The sequence below is a fragment of the Lepidochelys olivacea genome (assembly GCF_965140295.1).
Source record: "Lepidochelys olivacea isolate rLepOli2 genome assembly, chromosome: 5".
Classification (NCBI taxonomy): domain Eukaryota; kingdom Metazoa; phylum Chordata; order Testudines; family Cheloniidae; genus Lepidochelys; species Lepidochelys olivacea.
The window spans coordinates 6520820-6544494 of NC_140415.1; the positions used below are offsets into that span (position 1 = coordinate 6520820).

The 23675-nt window shown below is 46.6% G+C and overlaps 1 protein-coding gene across 9 annotated transcripts in view; it reads right to left on the bottom strand.

Moving 5' to 3' along the window:
- CELF4 (CUGBP Elav-like family member 4) overlaps positions 1-23675 on the bottom strand; it is an 892259-nt gene that overhangs the window by 172009 nt on the left and 696575 nt on the right. The window lies entirely within an intron of this gene.

The following is a 23675-nucleotide window of genomic DNA, read 5'->3' on the forward strand; positions in this document are numbered from 1 at the left end:
TTTTTAGTAGCCACACTTTACCCTATAAGCTGCAGGAGAAAATAATTAAGTTTAACAGAAGCGGCTCTGTTTTGAATTGGTCTTTGATTTAAAGCAGCGAGGGAAGTAATTAAATGGAATGGAAGCCCCAGCTTGTAAATGAAGATTTTGGTCTTATATAAATATATATAAACGTTGACATACACGTTATACATATAAACACATTTATGTACACACACAGATCTCTACACAGAGAAAACTATTTTTGAAGGTCAGCTGATTGAAGCCAATGGAATGGATTTTGCCCAAACTTGCCCAAACTTGCAGTGATCACCATTTAAAGCCAAAATTTACTAATACAAGTATCTGAGATAGGACAGGTACTAATACAAATATCTGAGATAGCTCCTATTTCAACTAATGGGCTAGACCACTGTGCTCTGTTGGTAGATGTTGTTTTTTTAATGGCAAGCATTGTATTTACCTTTGGGCTTATAGTAAGGCTATGTTTACAGTACAGGCATGTCAGTCGGGTGTGAAAAGGTATGATCCCTGATCAACACGGCTGTGCCTGCATAAACTGCTAATGTAGATGCAGTTTTATCAGAAAAACTGCACTTTTACTGGTATAGCTTGTTTAGCTTGGGTGTGGTATATGTGTGGAATAAACTACACCAGTGAAAACAAAGCTTTGCCAGTATAAGCAGTGTCCCCACTGGAAGCATTTTGTCATTATTCTATACCGTTCTACCTATATTGGTCAACAGCTCCTAATGTAGACCTGGCTGTTAAAAGGAACAAACCTCGACAAACCATCCTGGGCCCAGTCCAATGGCCACCAAAGTCAATAGAAAGACTCTCACAGACTTCGGTGGGCACTGGATCCACTCTTAGAATGGATTTCTATTCATTGCATTGTTACGGGCAGCACTATACAATATCACTGCATGAAGGGGAAAAAAGGAAATTTACATTGTTTACAGTGTGTATGTAAATAGGCAATTTACACATGCTTCATAAATGTGTGACTCATCATTCATTAAATACTACGTAAATGTGTGTGAACCAAGATGGTTTTTTTTTCTCGAAGCAGTTTACAGAACAGATGCAACCAATTTGAATAAATGCATGTTAGTAAATAAATACTTTGACTTTTTTTAAAACGCATGTTAATAACCTGAACCTGACCAGAATGCCCATTTACAAAACTCCTTTCCAGGCTGAGAACATGGGTGATTTGCACCAGCTTTACTCATTGAGAAAGTGGTGATTTAGGCAAACTGCTCTGCTTAAACTGGTTTGATCAATGTTCACATACCAATGGGTCATCTGTAAATTACCAAATTGCCTTAGAAACTGAGCTAAAGGTCATTTTTCATGCAGTGGATTAGAACCCTACCCCATTAGGGTGATCCTGATGAACCAAGAGCACTCAGCGTATAGAAAATGCACAGATGGCTAGAGTAGGAAGATGACCAGCCTTTACATCGCCTTTATCTGAGTAGGCAGAACTGAAATAGTAGGAACAAAACACACTGGGTTATCCCCATGCCTTCTTTTTTTCCCGTCTCACCTGAAGCAGCTAAAGTAATGGACAGCTCAAAGGCTTGTTTTCTAGAGGCATGCATAAGGAAAGTGATAGCTTTGATGACTGTCTTAACCGGAGCTACTGTGAACCATGGAAATAGGAGCTAGGAAGATGGGATAGTGCAGTTTCAGAGTTCCACACTGTACATTTTTCAGTGCTTTGTCTAGACTGTTTTTCAAGTAATCGAGTCATTTAATCCTCCAATGGCAAGGAATGGACTAAATATTATAAATGTTCTCTATAGCTCTATGAGTCTGAGGGGCTTCCAGCATCCCCCTTGGTCACATCTCTGTGATGGGCTGCATGTATCTGCCAATGAAGGAATATTTCCTAACCATTGAGTGGGCACAGGGAGAAAGGGAAAGCTTCAACTGTAGAAAAGTCTCCCCCACAGCCAGATGAAACCATCTTCTTCGAGATACAATGTGTATGGCCCATCAGAAATCACTTTACTCCTTGGGCAAATTGCTCTGTGCAATGGAATCTCTGAGATGGAGTGTTACACCTTTGAAAGGTCGCTATTAAAGCTAGTCATATCCTCAATGAAACATCTTTTTAGGCCTTGGCTAGGCAAAGACTGAGAGAAAGCAGTAAGTCAAAAACCCTACTGTGTGTCTAGGTGTCTGGGGAAAACTGGTTTGGAGAAGGAGCAAGTTAAAGAAGTATGGGCGGGATGAATGGACTATAAGGTGGATAGAAAGCTGGCTAGATCATCAGGCTCAACGGGTAGTGATCAATGGCTCCATGTCTAGTTGGCAGCCGGTATCAAGTGGAGTGCCCCAGGGGTTGGTCCTGGGGCTGGTTTTGTTCAATATCTTCATAAATGATCTGGAGGATGCTGTGGACTGCACCCTCAGAAAGTTTGCAGATGACACTAAACTGGGAGGAGAGGTAGATACGCTGGAGGGTAGGGATAGGATACAGAAGGACACAGACAAATTAGAGGATTGGGCCAAAAGAAATCTGATGAGGTTCAACAAGGACAAGTGCAGAAGAAGAATCCCATGCACCACTACAGACTAGGGACTGAATGGCTAGGCAGCAGTTCTGCAGAAAAGGACCCAGGGGTTACAGTGGACGAGAAGCTGGATATGAGTCAACAGTGTGCCCTTGTTGCCAAGAAGACCAATGGCATATTGGGATGTATAAGTAGGGGCATTGCCAGCAGATTGAGGGACGTGATCGTTCCCTTCTGTTTGACATTGGTGAGGCCTCATCTGGAGTACTGCGTCCAGTTTTGGGCCCCACACTACAAGAAGGATGTGGAAAAATTGGAAAGCGTCCAGCGGAGGGCAACAAAAATGATTAGGGGGCTGGAACACATGACTTACGAGGAGAGGCTGAGGGAACTGGGATGGTTTAGTCTGCGGAAGAGAAGAATGAGGGGGGATTTGATAGCTGCTTTCAACTACCTGAAAGGGGGTTCCAAAGAGGATGGATCTCGACTGTTCTCAGTGTTAGCAGATGACAGAACAAGGAGTAATGGTCTCAAGTTGCAGTGGGGGAGGTCTAGGTTGGATATTAGGAAAAACTTTTTCACTAGGAGGGTGGTGAAACACTGGAATGCGTTACCTAGGGAGGTGGTGGAATCTCCTTCCTTAGAAGTTTTTAAGGTCAGGCTTGACAAAGCCCTGGCTGGGAGGATTTAGTTGGGGATTGGTCCTGCTTTGAGCAGAGGGTTGGACTAGATGACCTCCTGAGGTCCCTTCCAACCCTGATATTCTATGATTCTATGATAAGGAGGGTTGGCTGCCCCAGATGGAGGTGAGATGCAGGGAAAACAGAGATCTTTGAACACAACTGAAGCCAAGTCTCCACTAGAAAAATGCTTGCCGGTATAACTACACTGGTATGGGTATGGAAGCAAACCTTCCCAGTGTTGACATAGCTAATACTGGCAAAAAAGTGCTTTTGCCAGTAAAGCCTATACTGGCTCCCAAGAAAAGCACTTTTATGCCGGTATAACTGTGTCTGCTCTAGGGTTTTTGCCGGTATCGATGTGGCAGACAAAATTCACACCCCTAACTAATGTTATAATTTCAGCAAAAGTTCCTAGTGTGGACTTGGCCTGAGACTGCCTTGTCTAGTTTAGTTTATGCAAAGCATAAATCTAGGTATGTTATGCAAATAATTTATTATTTGGTTTGACTCCCTTTTCCCTGAAATTCAGTCATCCGCAACTCACTGAAGACTGTGAGCAAAAGGTGCCCATCACCGCCAGTTTTGTGACATGTCCACCAGGTGGCCACGTGACCACCAGCTATTGGACTGAGACCCTCTACTCACTTACCCATGGCTTTAGGGCCAAGATTTTCAAAAGTGGTTTGTGACTTTGGGACCCAAGTTGACCCACCTTAAAATGGTCTGATTTTCAGAAAGGGCTGAGCACCCGCCTTGCTGAAAATCAGGCCCCTTTAAGATGACTCAAATTTGGGCACTGCAAATCACTTTTGAAAATATTTGCCTAGTGTTTTTTATAACAGGGATTTATGGCAACTGCTGTCTCAGACACCTATATGTTCACACAACCGGCTGGTGAAATGAGTCGCTTGAACAACCACCGGCTCCCAGGCAGTCTTTTAACCAACCATTATGTTTGCTCTTTGCATTCCAGCCCTGCAAGAAAGCTCATTGCGATGTTATAATAACATATCCCGTGCACTGAATGGGAACAGCGGAGGAGCACGGCAGCAGCTGGGAACATTCAGTGGGCTCCTGATCTCGACGTCCACCTGGATTCATTTGCATGCGACTGAAATTACAGCCCCGTAATCCACTAATGAGCTTACACTGAACCTTTCACACCACCAGTGCCCCCAGATGCTTTGCCAAGTCCCAAACAAAAGGCTGACATGCTGTGCGCCACAGTAACTCGGCTCAACTTCATCAAATATGTCTGAGAGAGCACGAGTCAGGCCATTAGGCCAGCAGAGCAAAATGGAGAGGGATTGCATTGGACACGGTGTGTTGTGCATGGGGATGAATGTACACTATATACTCTCTCTATTGGGGATGCTTCCAGAGCATCCTGTTATGAGAGTTCACTGCACTGGGTTACTGTCCCATCATTCAGATCACGCTGATTTTGCTGCTGCAAAGGGAAAGGCAATGCCTGCACAGTGGAAGTTCAACAGAAAGGGAGAGACATCAAATGTTCAGGACTGGGCCTGGACTTGGACCAATCCCCTGGATCAAACCATTCCGGAACGTTGTGTGTGTGTGTTAATTTCCAAACTTGGATCTGAATTCCATGCAAGCCTGTGGGTCTGAATACCCCACATTCTGAACTTGTCACATTCAGAGAGTTTTGCAACCATGGGCTACGTCATTCTCAGAACAGCCCTTTGAAGAAGGTGGAAATCATCATCCCGATTGACTGAGCTGGAGAAAAAGGGGGGTTATGCTCTGAAAAGTGACTCCCTACAAACAGCTCCACTGAGCCCCACGGTTATTATGTCTCAGTGATTTCAGATCAATTAAGCTCAGTTTACGAGTAAAAACTGCCTAGTAGAAAAAAACCTGAACTTGGAATCTGAGAATCAAGCTGGTTCCTTTCCTTCTTAGGAATCCTCAGCAAGAATAAAGCCAGCACTGGTGGACACTGGTAATATTTTCTACACTTTTGACTGTGATTTCTCTGCTCAGTGCTGATTGGCTGTTTGCTCCAGCCTCCTTTTCCTGATCTCAGTCTTGCGGTCTCATTACCTCAGTCTCATTCTATGCCTGACTCTCAGACATTCCTCCCTCCCTCTTTTTGCCTTTTATGTCACCCTTACCCCTCTCCCTTCCCTTTGTCTTCCTATTTAGCTGATCCCCTTCTATCTAACACTCTTCCCTAACAGGTCGTTTTCCGCCATCCCACTGATTGCTCTGCTCGACCAGCTGCAGCTACTATGTTGATTGGTCCTTTCCCCTATTCTGCATCTGCCTTGCCTATTTAGACTGTAAGTCTTTGGCGCAGGAACTTTCTAGGGCTCTGTGTTCGTACAGCACCTAGCACAATGGGGCCCCAGTCTTGATTGGTCCCTAGGCATTACAGTAATAAACATGATGAATAAATTAAAATATAAATTAACCACAAGGTCACCCTTCTTCCCCGTAGAGTAACTGTATGTAGCCAACATTTCCCCATCCATTCCAGCAACAGTGCAAGGTACCTTGGTCTCTGCTGGGACATCAAAAGCTGGAGAAACTAAACCAAAAAAACAAATATAGAAGATGTACCCTTAATGACACCTCTGATATTACAATGTAACAAGGCTTCCCACCCGCAGGCTCCTCTGTCAGCCCGGCTAGGGCTCGCTTGAGTCAGTGTCACTGGCTTCACATGGGTGAAGAAATGTATCTTGTTAGCTAAATATACGGTGTCTATAAATCTCCCGGGCTGTGTTTATATGAAGGCCTGGGCACCTCTCTTGGCGTGAATAGGGGTTAAATTATTCCCTGTTCTATTTGTATTTAAATGTTATGTTTCCATGATAAGCGTAAGGCAGAGGTGTCAGACGGGCCCAGGGAAGGAGATGGCAGGCAAGAAAGGTGCAATAATCGAATGTTGTACACCGAGTGTTGAGTGGGGGAAAGTGCTAATTCAAAAGACAGAAGGGACAATGAGATGCAGGATGCCTGACCCTCTGCAGGGCAAAGGATGTATATGATACTCACAGAGATTGTGAAGGGCCTAGGGGAAACATCAGGGTCACACACACACATGTATGTGTAGCTAGCTCTCTCTCGCTCTCTGTATGTATTCTTCATACTAAACAAAGAGGTTGAATCCCTGCTCGAGCAGAAAAACAGATTTCAACCTTATTATCTGTGAAGTTGCAACCAGTACCTCCATAATACAGAGATAGATCTAACTGTCTTCTGTGGCCTGTGTCATGTAGGAAGACAGAGATGATCACAACCATGTCTTTTGGCCTTAAAAGCTATGAGTTTGTGTATCTGTGTAACAAGCTCATTGCCATGGCATATGATACAAGTGGGTAGATTATGAGTGGGTGTGTGTGTATTCAATAGGCAGGTAAAATACAGATGTGTGTACATTCTATAGGCAGGTACAATCCAGATGTGTGTGTGTGTGCTATAGCAGGGACCACACAGATGTGTCTACATTCTATAGGCAGATACAATCCAGATGTGTGTGTGTGCTATAGCAGGGACCACACCGATGTGTCTACATTCTATAGGCAGGTACAATCCAGATGTGTGTGTGTGCTATAGCAGGGACCACACAGATGTGTCTACATTCTATAGGCAGATACAATCCAGATGTGTGTGTGTGCTATAGCAGGGACCACACCGATGTGTCTACATTCTATAGGCAGGTACAATCCAGATGTGTGTGTGTGTGCTATAGCAGGGACCACACCGATGTGTCTACATTCTATAGGCAGGTACAATCCAGATGTGTGTGTGTGTGCTATAGCAGGGACCACACAGATGTGTCTACATTCTATAGGCAGATACAATCCAGATGTGTGTGTGTGCTATAGCAGGGACCACACCGATGTGTCTACATTCTATAGGTAGGTACAATCCAGATGTGTGTGTGTGTGCTATAGCAGGGACCACACCGATGTGTCTACATTCTATAGGCAGATACAATCCAGATGTGTGTGTGTGTGCTATAGCAGGGACCACACCGATGTGTCTACATTCTATAGGTAGGTACAATCCAGATGTGTGTGTGTGTGCTATAGCAGGGACCACACAGATGTGTCTACATTCTATAGGCAGGTACAATCCAGATGTGTGTGTGTGCTATAGCAGGGACCACACCGATGTGTCTACATTCTATAGGTAGGTACAACAGATACCTTTTCAGATCCTGCCAAAGGCAAACACATGAGGAAATGCGATAAGGCAACTGCTGACTTTCTAACATTCAGGGCTCAGCCTGCTGCCTTTCTGCCTTTTGGCTACGAATCCAGATATTAATTAATTCCTTATTAGTATTGTTCATCCCTGTTTGTCTCACTACTATTCTTTTCTGCTTGTAAATGTTACCAGCTGCGACTGGGATTGCACATACAACTAGTGACCAGCAGCAGAGCTCAGATCCATCTGCAGGGTGTGTGAGCCTGTGTCCTCCAGCACCCTGGAAAGATGCTCCAACACCCGAGCAGAGAGGGAGCGAGAGGTAGAGTGGATCTCCCCAGCGGTCTGCTACCCACTCCAGCAGGCTATGCACTCTGCAGCGAGGAGGGGCCCTGCTGCATTCAGTGTGTCCTGGGAAGGCAGCTCCTGTTTTGCTCTACTCAGCAGCTGCTAACACAGGCACCAAGGGCCGGTTTCTTCTCTTTGTTCCCAGCAGGTTGTACAGGCCTCCAGGTTCTTCTCTGCAGCAAGCAGCCTACAGGCCAATGGCAGCAGCCGGAAAGAAGGTGGGGGAGGGGTGCGTGAAGCTAGTGTCATGTGACCAGCCAGCTCGATGCAAAGTTCCCCGCAGATCACAAGTGACCCACGTGCCAGTTTGGGTTACACCACAGGAAGCAAAAATAGCCCTTCAGCTGTGTTAGCTTTCAGAACAGAGGTAGTGTCTACCTTGGGCCAAAGCATAGGGAGGGAACTCCAGATCTGAGCTACTGAACTTTGGGAAAGTTTGGAACCAGCTCCAGTTCCGAATCTGAATTTGCTGGCTCAGGCTAAATCCCTCATCCTGAGTCTCTGTCTAGGAGTCCCCCCACAACTCTCCCCATCGTCACATTTGCTAATCAGGCAGCTCAGTAGGCTAAAAGCAGGGCATTTCCTGTGGTCCGAGCCGCGTGCTCCTACTGCCATTCTCACAGCAGTCCTACGGCTGCGAGATGATGATTATGTCCCTTTCCACAGGGGAAGCAATTACGAATTCTGTTGTAGCTAATTGTAAATTAGCTAATTAACTTCTCCATGGTACCTTGCTGAAAAACACATGAACCTTGTAAAATGGAGCGGTTTCGGAAATTAGGACAGAAAACCCCAATCGCCCCCAACAACTTAACTCAAAACAACAAGAACAAAATCTACTCTCCTCCCGCATAGCCCCCTTCAAACAACACATCCTCATTCTAATTCTGCTGCAGGCTTTAAAATGTTTGCTGAGTTCACCTGCTCATCGCAACCCGGTGGTGTTTGGGAGCTCTAATCATATCTCAGCTGGAGCAGTTTCCTTGGGTGTAACTCTCCCCCTTCTCCCATTTTTGTTCTATTTAACAGATTCTTTATATCCCTTACATTAGGAGTTATGATTGCACAGATGCCAGTCTCCTGGTGCTGGAGACAGAAGCTTCAGAGATGCCCGGGCTAGAGAAAATACCAGCAAATCCGAACAGCTGTGTCATGGGGACAAGTGCAAATGGGCATAAGCCCAGGTGTGGGCTTTAATTGTCCCATGGAGGGAAGGGTAGATCCATCTTCCTGTAAGCGTGCTACTCCCCAGTTACCCCCTTGAAAAACTTCTTTTGCAAGGTTTTTTTTAACTGTACAATTGCACCTTGAGTCCTGAATTTTAAAGAGATCCTGGCCATGCTGTAGAAAGTCAGAGAGTTCCTACAAAGTAATCACCATTGGAAATGCAAAAGGAAAGAAGCAATAGATGAAATGCCCCTCATCTTCACTGAGCCTATGAACATCCTTCTCTTCTTTTAAGTCTGGGGGTCAGGGTTCTATCCTGAGTTTTGCCACAGATTTGCTGTGTCCTATCAGGCACAGTCACATAACCTTTGTGTCTTTCATTATTCTTATTAAGGAGGAGGGATGGTCTTTACCATTACTCTTACAGTACCACTGAGGGACCCCAATCAAGGATCAGGGCCCCATTCTGCTAAGCACTCTACAAGCACTGGAATAAAAAAGACACTGTAAAATGAATATGGTGGTGCTGCAGCCCGGTTGACAGGGATGTGCTGAGGATCTATCCATGTCCTTGGTCCCTCGGGCAAAAAGACCCATCTCTGTCTATGGAGCAACAACCACAGCACTGACAAAGCTCTCAGAAGCCTGAGAAGTTCAGAGCTACATGCTGTTATTAAAGCTTTCAATGCCCCATGCTACCCCAGCGGAGTCAAAGGATGTATAAAAGAGGTGAGTCAAAGAAGACTCTGGCTCCTCATGTAAAGCCTTGTTGAATAACAGGCAGCAAAGCTAGTTAGGTGCCTGACTCCCCTGGGAGGGCTGGGAGCAAGTACTGACTTCAGAGTGACTCTTGGGAAAAGGTCCTTGAGTGATTGTGCTTCTGCATCCTTCACTACCCGCAGCCGACCAGTGGTGCGCAAGGATAACCGCAAACACAGTGCATCACAGTGATCTCGCCTGGAGGTCAAGGCCTGGATCGCTCAGAACAGGCTCTGATACCCTGACCCGTATTGACTACCAACTCATCCCAGTAGCTCACCTTCAGAACCTGCTGAAGTCAGCGGGGCTACTTTGGAGTACGGCACTGCTCAGTGTGAGTAAGGGGGTCACAATCTGGTGCTAAAGGCTTGATCCAGCGCCCAGCGCCGATGATGGAAAAACACCCAGTGACTGCAATGGAAGATGGATCAGGCCCTAAGCCAAAACGCAGTGTGTTCCTCCGGGCAAGGGCATGAGTTCAAGCCAAACTGCAAAACAGGCCCTTTTCTAGCTTTGTATTCACTTCAGTCCAAAAGGTAGCAAGTGATTTTGGAACTGGGGATTTAAGTCCGGGGACCTGCAAGGCTTGGGGGGCGGGGTGAGGTTCCAGTTTGTCCTCTAGTAACTGCCATTTGTTTACTCCTTATCATCCGCTGGGCAGGCTATGTCAGAGGTGCAGCTTGTCATCTCTGAGCAACCTTCAGCAGAAGCAGCCTCCCAAATTCAGCCCCCCACCCATCTGTAATAAACACAGCCGACAATCTCCCCAGCAATCCTGCTCTGCCTTGGGATTACGGCTGTCATTTCTTTCAGCACTTGGATCATATCAATATGACCCCTCACTAGTACATCACTGGAGCTATTTTAATTGCATGCCTGGAATTGGTAATCTAATTAGTTGCTTCAATGTCAATAACCCTTTCCTTGCCCACAGTAAGTTTAACCCACCACTGGACTATCTCAGTGCTTATCACAAGCCTGGCCTGGCGAAACAAGAGGCAGTTTCAGTTCACCTCCTGTTAGGCAGATCCCAAAGCAACTCCACCGCTGCTGACCTTAGATGGTGCCTTTCTTGGAAGTGTCAGAAGAGCGGGACACAGATTGTATGGGCAATGGAGAAAGAGTTCCGCTCTCATGCCTCAAAGTGCTCTCACCAGGCAAAATGTGGAGAGCAGGCTACACTCTGCCTTTTTCAGGGATCAACAGAAGTCTTTCACCTCCAGAGCTTTCAGCCCTAGCACCTTTCATCACTCCTGCAATCACTGAAATACCCTTTTAACAGGAGTATCACTTCCCCTGTCCTAAGGTAATGAACAGAGCTGGGGGAATAACTGACTTCTCAGTTTGGTGGCAGTCCTGAAATATTGGAGAAAAAAATTAGTTCAAGTCGAATTGTATCTGAATGTTTGGGGGCATTTTTACTGAACCAAAAAAGTCCAGTTCAGGTCTGATCCAGAGCGGGGATTTGAACTTTGTTTCCCACATCCCTGGTGAGTTCCCTAAGGACTGGGCTAAAGATTATTGGGTGGGGAGGGAAGAAGGGGAAAGTACACCGTGGCATTTCCTCCTCTGGGCATTTTGTGAATAGCTGAAACAACATTTTTTAGCAAATAAATGATTTTTCTGACAAATTTTGCCCAGCTCTAGTTATAGCTTCAAGGCAAATACCAGCAGTTCTGGCTAGTTGAACCACTGTCTTAGGGCAGCAAAGAGGTGTAATTCCACACTTACGTGTTAAATGACAGGTTTCTTCATGGCACTCCGGGTGTTCAGTATAGAGCTGGGAAAAATAGTTCACAACTAACATTTTCTAAGATGAATTTCAATTCTATTCCCTATAGGTTCCTTCACAATAGAGTAGAACACAGTTTCCCCTTTTCTGAATTGTCCACAAACAGATCAGGATTCTCCCCAGTTTATTCATGACCTGAAATTCTCAGCTAAAACATTTCTGTGAATGGCTCTTGGTGTGTAGCTTTTTGGTGAGTATTCAAAATCTGACCTGATTTTTGATTCAATGTGAAGATCATGTGGCCTGTTTTTCTTCCCACCATCACACTTCGAATCAGGTTTCTGGTTGTGAAAATCAGTTTTTGTTTCTTGAATAGTCAGCAGCATTCGCCTACAATTCACTATTCCATGACCATCCCTGCTGGTAAACTAGTTCACTGGAATATTAATGGGAAGCAAACACAAAAGGAGGTGAGAACACTGTAGAAGTGGTGTGTGCAAGTAGATATATTTTTCTCACTACTGAACTTTTTATGACTCTCTTAAAAAGTTGTGGGTTCGGTATTTTTATATATCAGAATCTGTTCACCAATCCAAAATATAACTGATCAGATTTCCCAATTAGAGAGATAAAGCCATCACAGCTTTAACTATGAACTGATACTTCAAATTAATATCGGGTCCAGTTACCTCTGGACCGCATCAGTACCTGTAAGTGCGGCTTGGAGAGAGAGCTCAAACACTGAGTTCTGCTCCTGTGATCCAGTTCTGATACAGAACTTGGATGCGATGAATTTAGCACACCTTAATTCTTACACTCTTCTGCACTGATATAGCACATAGTATGGACGGAGCCTACAGGGCAGTTCAATTTTCACGCCTGTTCAGTGCAAATCTTAAAAGATTCTTGACAAACTTTGCAGGGTCAGTGGTGTGAAGGCTGGTAGGTCAAGAAAATAAGTTTAAATCCCTAAATTCATCTCTCAGGTAACCTGTAGGGTTTGAAACCCTCGCCAGAAGCCTAAAAAGCCAGGATATTAATCCATTGCACCACTCAAGCCTTGAATTGCTATAACAGCACGGACATGGAAAGTGGGGGAAAAAGGACATATTTTCTCTTGCAGGAGCTGTGACGGCATTTCAGATCAAATTAAACTTCAGTTTTTAAAGACTTCAGTGGAGGTAATTGAAACACTTCCTCACAATCGCCTGAACCTAACTGTTATCTCTCTTTTCCTCTGTATATCATCCCTTTTCCCCCAAGCCTGAGACAGCCCTGCCTGGCTGCAGCCTCCTTAATATTAAAGACGGTGATTAAATGGGATTCGCCAAAAGACAAAGGGCTGAAAACCTGCCAATTGTTAATCCCTCTTTCGCCGTGCTTAAAAATTCCATTTCCTTCATTTGAAGAAAGGGGAGAAAAAAAAAGAGAATTATACGCCTATGTCTAATTTAAATTCTGGCGTCGCGGGTCCTGTTCCCTTCTCCCTCTCTTGACGTCTGAATATATTCCTTTATTACCATTATTACAGCTTTCTGATTGCATTAAAATTCATCCACACGCTTCTCTCCACATTCCACTTTTCTTTTGCCAGTTTTTTTGCTAATTCCCTTTTTCTCCCCCCTCTCCACTTTCAAATTATACAGAATGTCATTAAAGAGCTCCAGAAAATACCTCAACTCCTTTCTCCCTCGCTTTTATAAACTCACCGGCTTCCTCTCTCTCTCTACATCTACAAACAAAGAAGAAGAAGAAGAAGGAGAAAAAGAAAACAAAACAAACACAGCAGCACAGCTCATCATTTTAAATAACATCTTTCCTGCATAAAACGGCTGAGGGCCAAGTGCTGATTTCACAAACAGAAGCACAACTCCTGCTAAAGTTATCAACATTATTTGTATCAGGGTAGCACCTAGATCAGTGGTTCTCAACTCTAGGCCACCGCTTGTTCAGGGAAAGCCCCTGGCGGGCCTGGCCAGTTTGTTTACCTGCCGCGTCTGCAGGTTCAGCCCATCGCGTCTCCCAGTGGCTGCAGTTCGCCGCTCCAGGCCAATGGGGCCTGCAGAAAGCGGCACGGGCCGAGGGATGAGCTGGCCGCCCTTTCCGCAGCCCCCATTGGCCTAGAGCGCAAACCTTGGCAAGTGGGAGCCACAATCGGCCGAACCTGCGGACGCGGCTGGTAAACAAACCGGCCTGGCCCAGCAGGGGCTTTCCCTGAACAAGTAGTGGACCAGAGTTGAGAACCACTGACCTAGATGGACCAACTGAGATCAGGCCTCCATTGTGCTAGGCTCTGTACATACACATAAGGCTTGTCTACACTACCCGCTGGATCAGTGGGCTGCGATCGATCCAGCGGGGGGTCGATTTATACTAGACACGATAAATTGACGGCTGAGCGCTCTCCCGTTGACTCCGGTACTCCACCAGAATGAGAAGCGCAAGCAGAGCCGACGGGAGAGTGCCAGCTGTCGACTTTCCGCAGTGAAGACACTGCGGTAAGTAGATCTAAGTACATCGACTTCAGCTACGCAATTCACATAGCTCAAGTTGCATATCTTAGATCAACCCCATGCGATAGTGTAGACAAGCCCATAGAGAGAGACAGATGCTGCTCCAAAGAGCTTACACTGTAGGCAGAAAGAAGAAACACAAAAGAAGTTTTATTTTCACGCCCATTTTATGGCTGGGGAACTGACATAAAGGGAGATTAAAAGACTTTGTAACGCAGCAGGTTAGTGGCAAAGCTGGGAATAGAATCCAGAGAGCTGGTCCAAAGTCTCAACCATTCTCCTTCTCAGCTCTTGGAAATCCATTGGGATTGTATATTGGTAAATGAGGACAGACTTAGGCTGCTAGTCTCCTTTCTAACACTGTATTGGTTTGCTTGCTATATAATCTAAACTATCTGTCTACTACCTCTCTGTCCATTTTTCACCCTGCATGCCTTTCTTTTGTTGCCCTCAGTTACACCAGTGCAATCAAATACCTACAGCTGGTTGGAAAACAATTTCTGTTCCATGGGAAATTCCAACATTTCTAAATTTGTTTTCACTTTGAATGGGAACAAAACATCAAATTTAAACATTTATTGTGGAATAGAAATTCTAAAAGATTTCAGTTGAGAAACATCAATAATGTTTTGTTTTGATAATGTCGAATCATTTCATTTCAAGCGTGTCAACACATTTTGTTTCAATAAGGCAAAAACATTTATTTTTGTTAACCTAGAAACATGGTAATATAATGTAAACTATTAACCATAATATATAATAATAAATATATAACATATTATTAAAATTCATATTTTAGTATAATATTAAAGTCAGAACTAAATGAATCGGAACAATAAAGTTGACACTAAACAGTTTTACCTTATGAAAACAAAGTATTTTGACATTTTCAAAACAAAATGAGAAAGTCAAAATTATTTATTTTGAATTTTTTTCTGGCAAAAATTTTGTGGAAATCCACACAGTCCCACAAATATGTTTAGATTTTGATGAAAGTGCATTTTCTGACGGAAGTTTGCAGTGCCCTAGCCATATAATAGAGAGACAAGGCGGATGAGGTAATATCTGTCATTGGACCAACTTTGTTTGTGAAAGAGAGAAGCTCCCAAGCCACACAGAGCTATTTCTTCAGGTCTTTCTTTCTTTCTGATGGAAAACTGTTTTGTCAAAAATGTTTGGACCAACTCTGCAAATGATCCACAAAATAAGTGGGATGGCATGAAGGAAGAACCTGGCCCAACATATCCACATACCCAGAGGGTACGTTTGAACAGCAACATTCTATCCAAGGGACATTATATCAGTACTTGAAATAACACCAGGGACTCAGGGCTGGATCCAAAGTACATTGAAGTCAATGGAAAGACTCCCACTGGCTCCCATGTGCTACGGATCAGACCCTTAGCTTACATGCATTGTTATTTGGTATATTAATTGTAGCTGATAATGCGTCCCTCCATCCTTCCCCACTCTTATAGCCTCCTTCATGCCAGGGGTGTTTGTTGAGGTCACAGAGCAATGAGGCGAAGGATGGCAGGGCCTTCCCCCCACCCGGAGAAACGCTATCGTCATCATTGATGTGCACGGGTTCTGGAGCGGCATGCGTGCTTGCCTCTGGAACGAACTTTGTTAATGTGTCAAGGAACCAGACAGAATAACAGCTTTGTTCTTACCCTCGGTGCCCCAGGTCCGGGAGGCTGAATAAATCCAAGCACCCACCCAGGTGATGTTATTTTAGCTTCACAAATGTCACAAACAAGCGGACCCAAACCAAGAATAATAGCCTTTGGACCCTCAAGCACAACCACAACTAGCAAGGAGTCATAAGCCAGGGACGGCATTGTGGGATTTTAATGAGAGAGAAAACCTAAGAACATAAGAACTGCCATACTGGGTCAGACCAAAGGTCCATCTAGCCCAGCATCCTGTCTTCCAACAGCGACCAATGCCAGGTGCCCCCTAGGGAATGAACAGAACAGGTAACCATGAAGTGATCCATCCCCTGTCGCCCATTCCCAGCTTCTGGCAAACAGAGGCTAGGGACACCATCCCTGCCCATCCTGGCTAATAGCCATTGATGGACCTGTCCTCCATGAACTTATCTAGCTCTTTTTTGAACCCTGTTATAGTCTATGAACAGAAAACATACACACAGACACAAGGGAATCCTCCCATAGTGAAATCACACATGGGGCCCTCATCCAAAACCAACTGAAGTCAGTGGAAACACACACATACTGCAGTGAGTTTTGGATCAGGCCAATGTCTCTGAGGGTCCATTCCACACCCCTCCAGGATTGGAAGTGATCCTAAAATCAGGGCAGACCTTTCCCACTCCGTGGATTGTATTTTTTTTTTTTTTTTTTTGCTAGGGATGGCAAGATTTCTTTGATGCTACTTAGCATCCCCCTCACCCCGCAACCATTTTATTAAAGATGATTTCCTTCTCCTCCCCTCCCCAACCAGCTTTAAATGCCAGTGTCATTTCCAGCTGCTGACAGAGCTCTCGAGCTGCCGCGCCGAATGGCATTCGCTAAAACCAACTAATAGAAGGAAATGAGGTTAACCTTTAAGAAAGGTGAAGATGAGCGGGGTGCTATTCTGGCAGTAAAGATGAGTTCATAAACAGGCCTCTCGCTGCCAAGACAGCTTAGCCCGCATGCTGCTGCTCCTGAGAGCCGAGCATGCAGCTCTTCACAGGCCAGTTTTGTGAAGGAGAAAGAAGAGCAGTTATGAGAGAGCTATACAAAAAAAGACCTCTGTAGGCGTATCGTTAGTTATCGACTACATGGTGGAGCTGGTTGGAAAATTTTGGTTGAAACAGTTTTCGGTTGGAAAATGCTGTTTAGACAAAACTGCCCCCTCCCCCCCCCCCTTTTTTTTTTTTTTGCTGCAGCGTAGCGGTTTTGATGCAATTTTGTGTCGGGAACAAAAACTGAAAACAAACAAAACCCCCCACAATGTCAACATGTCCTGGTTTCACATTTTGGGGAACAAAAAAGCTTTGAATATTTGGTTTGCAAATGACAGGTTTCAGAGTAGCCGCCGTGTTAGTCTGTATTCACAAAAAGAAAAGGAGGACGTGTGGCACCTTAGAGACCAACAAATCTATTTGAGCATAAGCTTTAATAAATTTGTTAGTCTCTAAGGTGCCACAAGTCCTCCTTTTCTTTTTGGTTTGCAAATGACTTCTTTTTCCCAAGGTACTTTATTTTACATTAACAGTAAAAATCTAAATGAAACAGTTCAATTGACCTGAAACTACTTTTTAAAATGTTTGTTTCCTGAAAAATGTCAAAGTCTCACAATGCCTTGGTGGGATGAACAATCCCTTTTCTGACCAGCTCTATGGAGTGGGATATATTTTAATTTTCAAAGGTCTCCATTAATCCCCCGGTGAGCCTAAGATCCAGGAGAGCACAGGAAAGACCCGCTCTAGGAATTATTTGGGGGAATTTCTATGGCCTGTGTTATAGAGGTCAGCTTAGATGATCACATTGGTCCCTTCTGGTCTTGGAATCTGAATAAACTATGCTCCATCAGGATAGCGTCCCCTAGTGTGGCTCATACGCTCAGGTTTTGTACAATGTGCCTGACTGGCGACATTGGTAGGAGAAAAGAAGAGCTGGGAGCAGAGAATTAGGTTGTGTTTCCTTGCAGCAATCGCAGGGAGATGGACCCCTGACAGGAAGGACAGAGAGCAGCAGGAGAGAGCTCAGCATCTCACAGGCTCAGGCTCAGAAGAAGGAGCTGAAGCCATGAGATCAGTGCAAATGTTTGGACAGGGAAGGGATCCACTTCAAGGGATCCGCTGACATCCGATCTCATCCTCAAAGCCCAAATTTAATTTTACAGTTGGGTCTCAGGGAACCTGCAGAACGAATCTCCTGTTATCAACCACATTAGCAGCAGCTACCATTGCCGCAGCAGGATGTGACTGTGTGTGTTAGGGAGGAATTTTGCTCTCCTGTTCTCAGCTGATTTGCTCCATGTGGCCTGCATGTATACATCTCGTCTTGCCCTTGTTACAAGCAGGGGTGTGTGTGTGTATGGTGGGGGAGATCTCCCATTTTAATCCTGTTGGCCCCCATCCCATGGGAACATGCTGGTATCTGACTTTTACGATGGCAAATTATTCACTCTAGAAATGCTGAAATCATGAAATTGAGCTAACAGGCAATGGGCCAACGCTCAACGGGTGTAAATTGGTATAGTTCCATTGAAGTCAATGGGCCTGATCCCCAGCTGGTGTCAATCAGTGCAGCGCCATTAAAGTCAATAGGCAAGATCCTCAGCCAGTGCAAATCGGAGCAGCACCAGTATACCTTCTGGGGATGTGGCCTAATGAACCTTGGTACTGGAGAAATTATTTCTTCCTCCAATAGGTCCCCAGCCAGACCAGCAAGTGTGAAAACAACCACATGCACCCTGCCTCCGTGAGGTGCCTGATCAAAGTCACTTTCTTTGCTTGCCCCAGATCAGAGTCTGAAACTGCCTGTGTCTATCTGTCACATGGGCTCTCCACGACCCTGCAGGGCTCGTTCCACCTCTCACCTCCTCAACACTCAGAAAAGGTCTGAGCTGAGGATGTTTTGGGAGTGCAGGATGGGTGACCCAGACTAGAATCCAGCTTATGTTTCCTGGAACTGAACCGGCCATGGCAGTGCTGCAAGGAACCACATCTTTCTTTTGTCAGCAGTCAGCAGTTACAACTCAGACACACATGTGGGGAAAAGGGGCCATTTTACAGAGCCTCTTTTCTGTGCTTTAAAGCTCCCGGTGCTATTATTTTCCCCATTTCCCATCTTTTGGGCCTTTTTGGTCCTGGGCAGGCTGAGAGATGTGTATGTAAGCGGGGGAATAGTCCCGCGCTTGTGAGGAACTTTCCTGACTTCTGCACTCCCTGGTGAAGTGGGCTAGCGAAAGGATCTGAGTCCTCGCTCCCACTTCCTTTACCCAGTGGCCTCGCTCCCCTTGAGGACTCCCCTTCCACTTTCCTGTCTGGCAGAGTCCTTGTAACCCCAACAAGGCTGGGCCCAGGATTCCTGGGGGGCTCGACCCCCAACCCTGCTGTGGTCACCTAGGATAGGGGCTAGGGTGTCCCCACTCCGGGGTACTCTCTGCACTGGGCACTTCTCAGACCCACTGACCATTACATACAATTTGAAGCAAATGCAAGTTATTTAATCAACAATTAATTTTAAAAAGAATAAGGAAAAATGGGAAAGGTGAAAGGAAACACATCACCCCGCTCTGTGGCAGGGAACATCACAAACAGTGACTCTGGAACGCCCGGGCAGTTCACAGTCTGCTCCTGGTAAGTCCCAGGCCTTCTTCTCAGGCCCTGGCTGTGCTGCAGGGATGCTGTGGGTTGGACACTCGCTCTGGTGGTGGCCACACGCTCTCAGGCTCTAGGTGGTAGGACCCTTCTTCCCTGTCGGGGTTACGATCCAAGCCTGGCCTGCAGAGCCCCTTGGCTGAGGCGTCTCCCTGTGCTGGGCCCGCTGCCCAGGGTCCCCCTCGCTCTCCCCAGCTGCTCACGACACCCGGCTCCGGACTGCTCCAGCCCCAGCTCCACCGCTCTGCCTCAGCACGGCTGCTTCTCTGGCCCCTCTGGCTCTGCTCCCTGCAGCTCTGCTCCCAGGACAGGTCTGCTCTGCAGGCTGCTTCTGTGACTCTGCTCTCAGCACTGACCTGCTTTGTGGGCTGCTTTTCTGGCCCCTCTGGCTCTGGTTGCTGCAGCTCTGGTCCCAGGGCAAATCTGCTCTCTCTGGGCTGTGCCTCTGGCTTTGGGCTGCAGCTCTGCTCCCAGGACAGGGTCTGCTCTCTCTGGGCTGCTTTTCTGGCCCCTCTGGCTCTGGTTGCTGCAGCTCTCCTCCCAGGGCAAGTCTGCTCTCTCTGGGCTGTGCCTCTGGCTTTGGGCTGCAGCTCTGCTCCCAGGACAGGGTCTGCTCTCTGTGGATCTGGCACAGCTCTGCTCCCCAGCTCAGCTCGGGCCCACTCTGCCTGACCCAGGCAATTCCAGCTCACATGGAGGATGGGACCTCCCTGGCCTCCTGACTCCCCGATTAGCCTGCCCGCCCTGTCATTCAGGCTGACCTGGAGCATTGGCCTCTCCCCATTGTTCCTGGGGACTGTCAGTCTCAGGGTCCTGATTCCCCATCAACCCTTTCCCCTTTCAGTACTGGGAGCTAGCAACTAAAACACCCCCACTGAATGTTAGTAAGGGGGCAACAGTCCCCTTACATATAGGTTGTAACTCACTCTGCTTTGCAAAGGCTTTGGATGCCTGGCAGCAGCGTGTCTCCTTGTGAAACGGGACAGCGAGTGGTAACACTGACGCAGAGAGCCAGCAAATGGTCTCAGCACGCTCCCTCTGGGAAAGACCCTCTCTAGTGAGCTGCCCGATCAGGAGGCAGGTAAAAATGAGTATCGCCCATAAAAACTAATCAGGATTAATAGATTTTTTAAGGTCAGTTCCATTTTAACGTGTTCTCTGTTGAACACTGTATTTCAGATCTGAACATCCCAAAACTTCAAGAACGATCATGTTCCAGAAATCTAAATTTTGCTGCTCATGACTGTCTCTAGTGACAGGCAAAACAGATTTGTTTTCCTTAGGAGGGGAGGATCTCAAAGACTCATGGCCCAGTGTAAAACAGTTGTGTCATTATAATGATCCCTCCCTGCAGGCTTTGAAATCAGGACCCAGGAGCTGCGGAAGGGCCCATGGTCCCGCCCCTCACGCTGTGCCACCCCCAAGGCCCCGCCCATTCCCCCAAGCCTCCACCCGTGCACCGCCCCTTCTCCCTCAGGCCCCCCTCATGCCGCCCCTTCCCTCAACATTTCACCCCGGGCTGGTTCCTCCCCACAAGACCCCACCCCCCACTCACTCCTCTCTACCCCCTCCCACCCGGCACTTGCCCTTATGGCCAGTAAAAAGTGGGGGCGGGGCCCCATTCCGGCTCCTCTGTCAGGACCTTCAACACCACAGCACAGATCTCTACTACTTGAGTTAAAGCTGGCAGCAGTAGTTGGCTGTTATCCTCTAGCACACCAGGTGCTTTGTCAATGGATTACACCTGGAGGATCTTGGAATGAAACAGTCTGCACCCCTAAGAAGAACCAAGAACAGCTGGAGAGATTGAATGAAAACAATGCCATAGTTACAGTAAGGCTGTGGAGACCGATTTGGATAAAGAGAAAACTCAACGCTTCTCCTGAAAAGTTGCCCCTAAACTTGAATGGAATGTCTTAAAAAATGAAGCTAGCTTATTTTTCTTTTTCCAAATTAATATTTCCTCTGATCACCTGGGGGCAAAGCAAATGTCACCCAGAGAGGGCCTTAGTGTGACTCCCAAGAGATTCCCATCATGCAGGGAAGCCTTCGGTCCTCTGGGCATTTCTCTGAACTAGGAATGGGCCTGAACCCCAGATCTGGTCCGTGAGTGGTGCTCAGAATCCGAATGGTACGCCGTCCCCTAGTTTACCTGGAAGAAAGCTGCCGAGCCTACTTTCAGACCTAGGGATTTGTTTACGACCTTCCCTAAGCTGAGCCAACCTCTCGACACTTTTCATGTTTAGCCATCGCTAATAGACTTTACAGCAATACGAAACTACTGCCTTCTAGAGCATCTTTCAGTCAAGGGTGCTTTTCAGACATTAACCAATGAAGCTTCACCACTTCCACACTTGTCATTGCTGCACATGGCTGCATGCCGCTGTGAAAGGTTCCAGTAGCGGGGAAAGGCTCAGGCAGTGGGGAGACAGCAGGATACGACACGACTAAAAAATAGCCAAGTAGGCATGAGAGGCATGCATGGCTGCACAGAGAGCCATGCAGGGCATATACGCTGGGGTTCCGGCATGTAGGTCACTCTAAGGTACTCGTCTAAGCCACGCCTCACTGTCTATTTATACCACTGCTAGATGTCATCCTCATTGGAAACATTATACCTTGACTGTCAACACGCAGTACGGAAAGAATGACTCCAACTACAGGCTGCATACAAACAGCCAACACTTCAGCTGCTTATTTGACACTTTTGGAGACACACTTGGATCAGGGAAATCAGCTGCTCTGGAATTCCCGCGGGAACATGGTTTCACCTGAGATTTCTGATATTCCGTGATGTGAGCCATACAGAAGATGGCTGGAGAATGTGATGGCTTTGGGCCTGTCTGCATCTGGCCTCAGCTGATTTCATGAAGTGCAGGGTTGGCCAGTTAAAAAAAAAAGGGGGGGGGTCTGGGGCTCAGGGTTCAGCCTAGTCTGAGATTTGTATGTGAGGGGAATATATATGCATGCGTGCTGTGCCAGGCTGGGACTACCTGAATGCAGTGCAAAGTCTGTGGTGCAGGGAATAGACAGTAAACAGGTTTATGGGCTGTAAGAAAGAAATCAAGACTCAGGAAAAAAAAACCCAACCAACAACCACCAAAATTACAGAGCAATTGTGCGTGTAAGGAAAATAAAGCTTTGGAAATAAAGGGCTAAATGACATTTGTTTTTAGACAACTCCCCCTCCCCCAAGTGATTAGAAAACGAGTTGGACTTGGTGTGAACTCGGAGTTGGACTGATGCAGCTGAAACATTTTCAGCTCAAGCTTGACTTGGCAGCGGCATGATTACCCCTCATTAAGTGACCCGGGAGAACAGCCCTGCTGCTGTTCCACAGCAGGTCAGGGACCCATGGGGCACTGGGTGGGGTCCGACAGGCTGTCCTTTAGATCCACAGTCAAAATGCCACCTCCCCATCCCAAAACGCAGCACCCTAAATCAGAGCCAGACCCTGAGATCGTTAATGCTGGTTAATTTCATCCCCTGGGAACCTGGACCTGCTGTCTGCAGAGCAAACTGGTAGGAGAGTTTAGCAGAGATGAGAAAGTATCAGAAATAGGAAAGCAGGTACTTCTTTCAGTGAAGGCCCCTCAGAGCCATCAGATGCTCTGATTCGCTTTGCAGCAGAGCAAGGGGACAAAGGGGTGGGGGTCATCAGCTAGGACCAGGGAGAACCTCATGGAATAGATGTTGCCTGGAATGAAACGGTGCCATCAATAAGGTATGTAGCCACAGCGGTGAATGTCCAGCATGGGTAGCATGAACCAACCAAAGTATTTAATGTGACAGAGAGCGACTTCCTCCCCTTTCCTGGGTATTTAACACAGTTTAGTGGAGTTCAAGGTTCACTGTCTCCTCTCCATTCACATCATCCGTCCATCCTGACACAGCCTGATCCTGCAAGGTGCTGAGTGCCTCTTAAGAATGCTAAGCAGCTGGTGGGACCAGTGCCCCTGGGTGAGGCTGGTTTTCCTCCCCATGGCTGCTTGGGGTGGGGAAGCTGGAATGATTGAGAGGAGTGGGGCGGGAGGAGGGGGAAAAACACAGTCAGAAAGCCCCGGTTGCCCTCTGCTATTGCGCTGCTCGCTGCAAGGCTCCCTAACAGAACCGTGGTGCCGCTTTGCAAGACTGACTGTAATAACTGAAAACACCATGTCAAAAGGAATTTTTCAGGCTTTGACACCTCATAAATTACAGTTCGTTGACTTCTGCCAGGGTCTAGATTTAAATTAATGGGCAGCCGGGGATATATTTATTTCCCTCCCTCCTCTTGTGTAGTAGGGGTGGTGGAAGTGAAGCACAGTGCTAGATCCCGCCCCACAGCTGTCTCCCCATAACCCTGAGCAGTGAAACTCCCATTCCAACTTTCATTCTCAGAGTTTGGCCATCATGCCCCAAGCCAGACAAGCAAAGCTCTGGGGTGGGAAA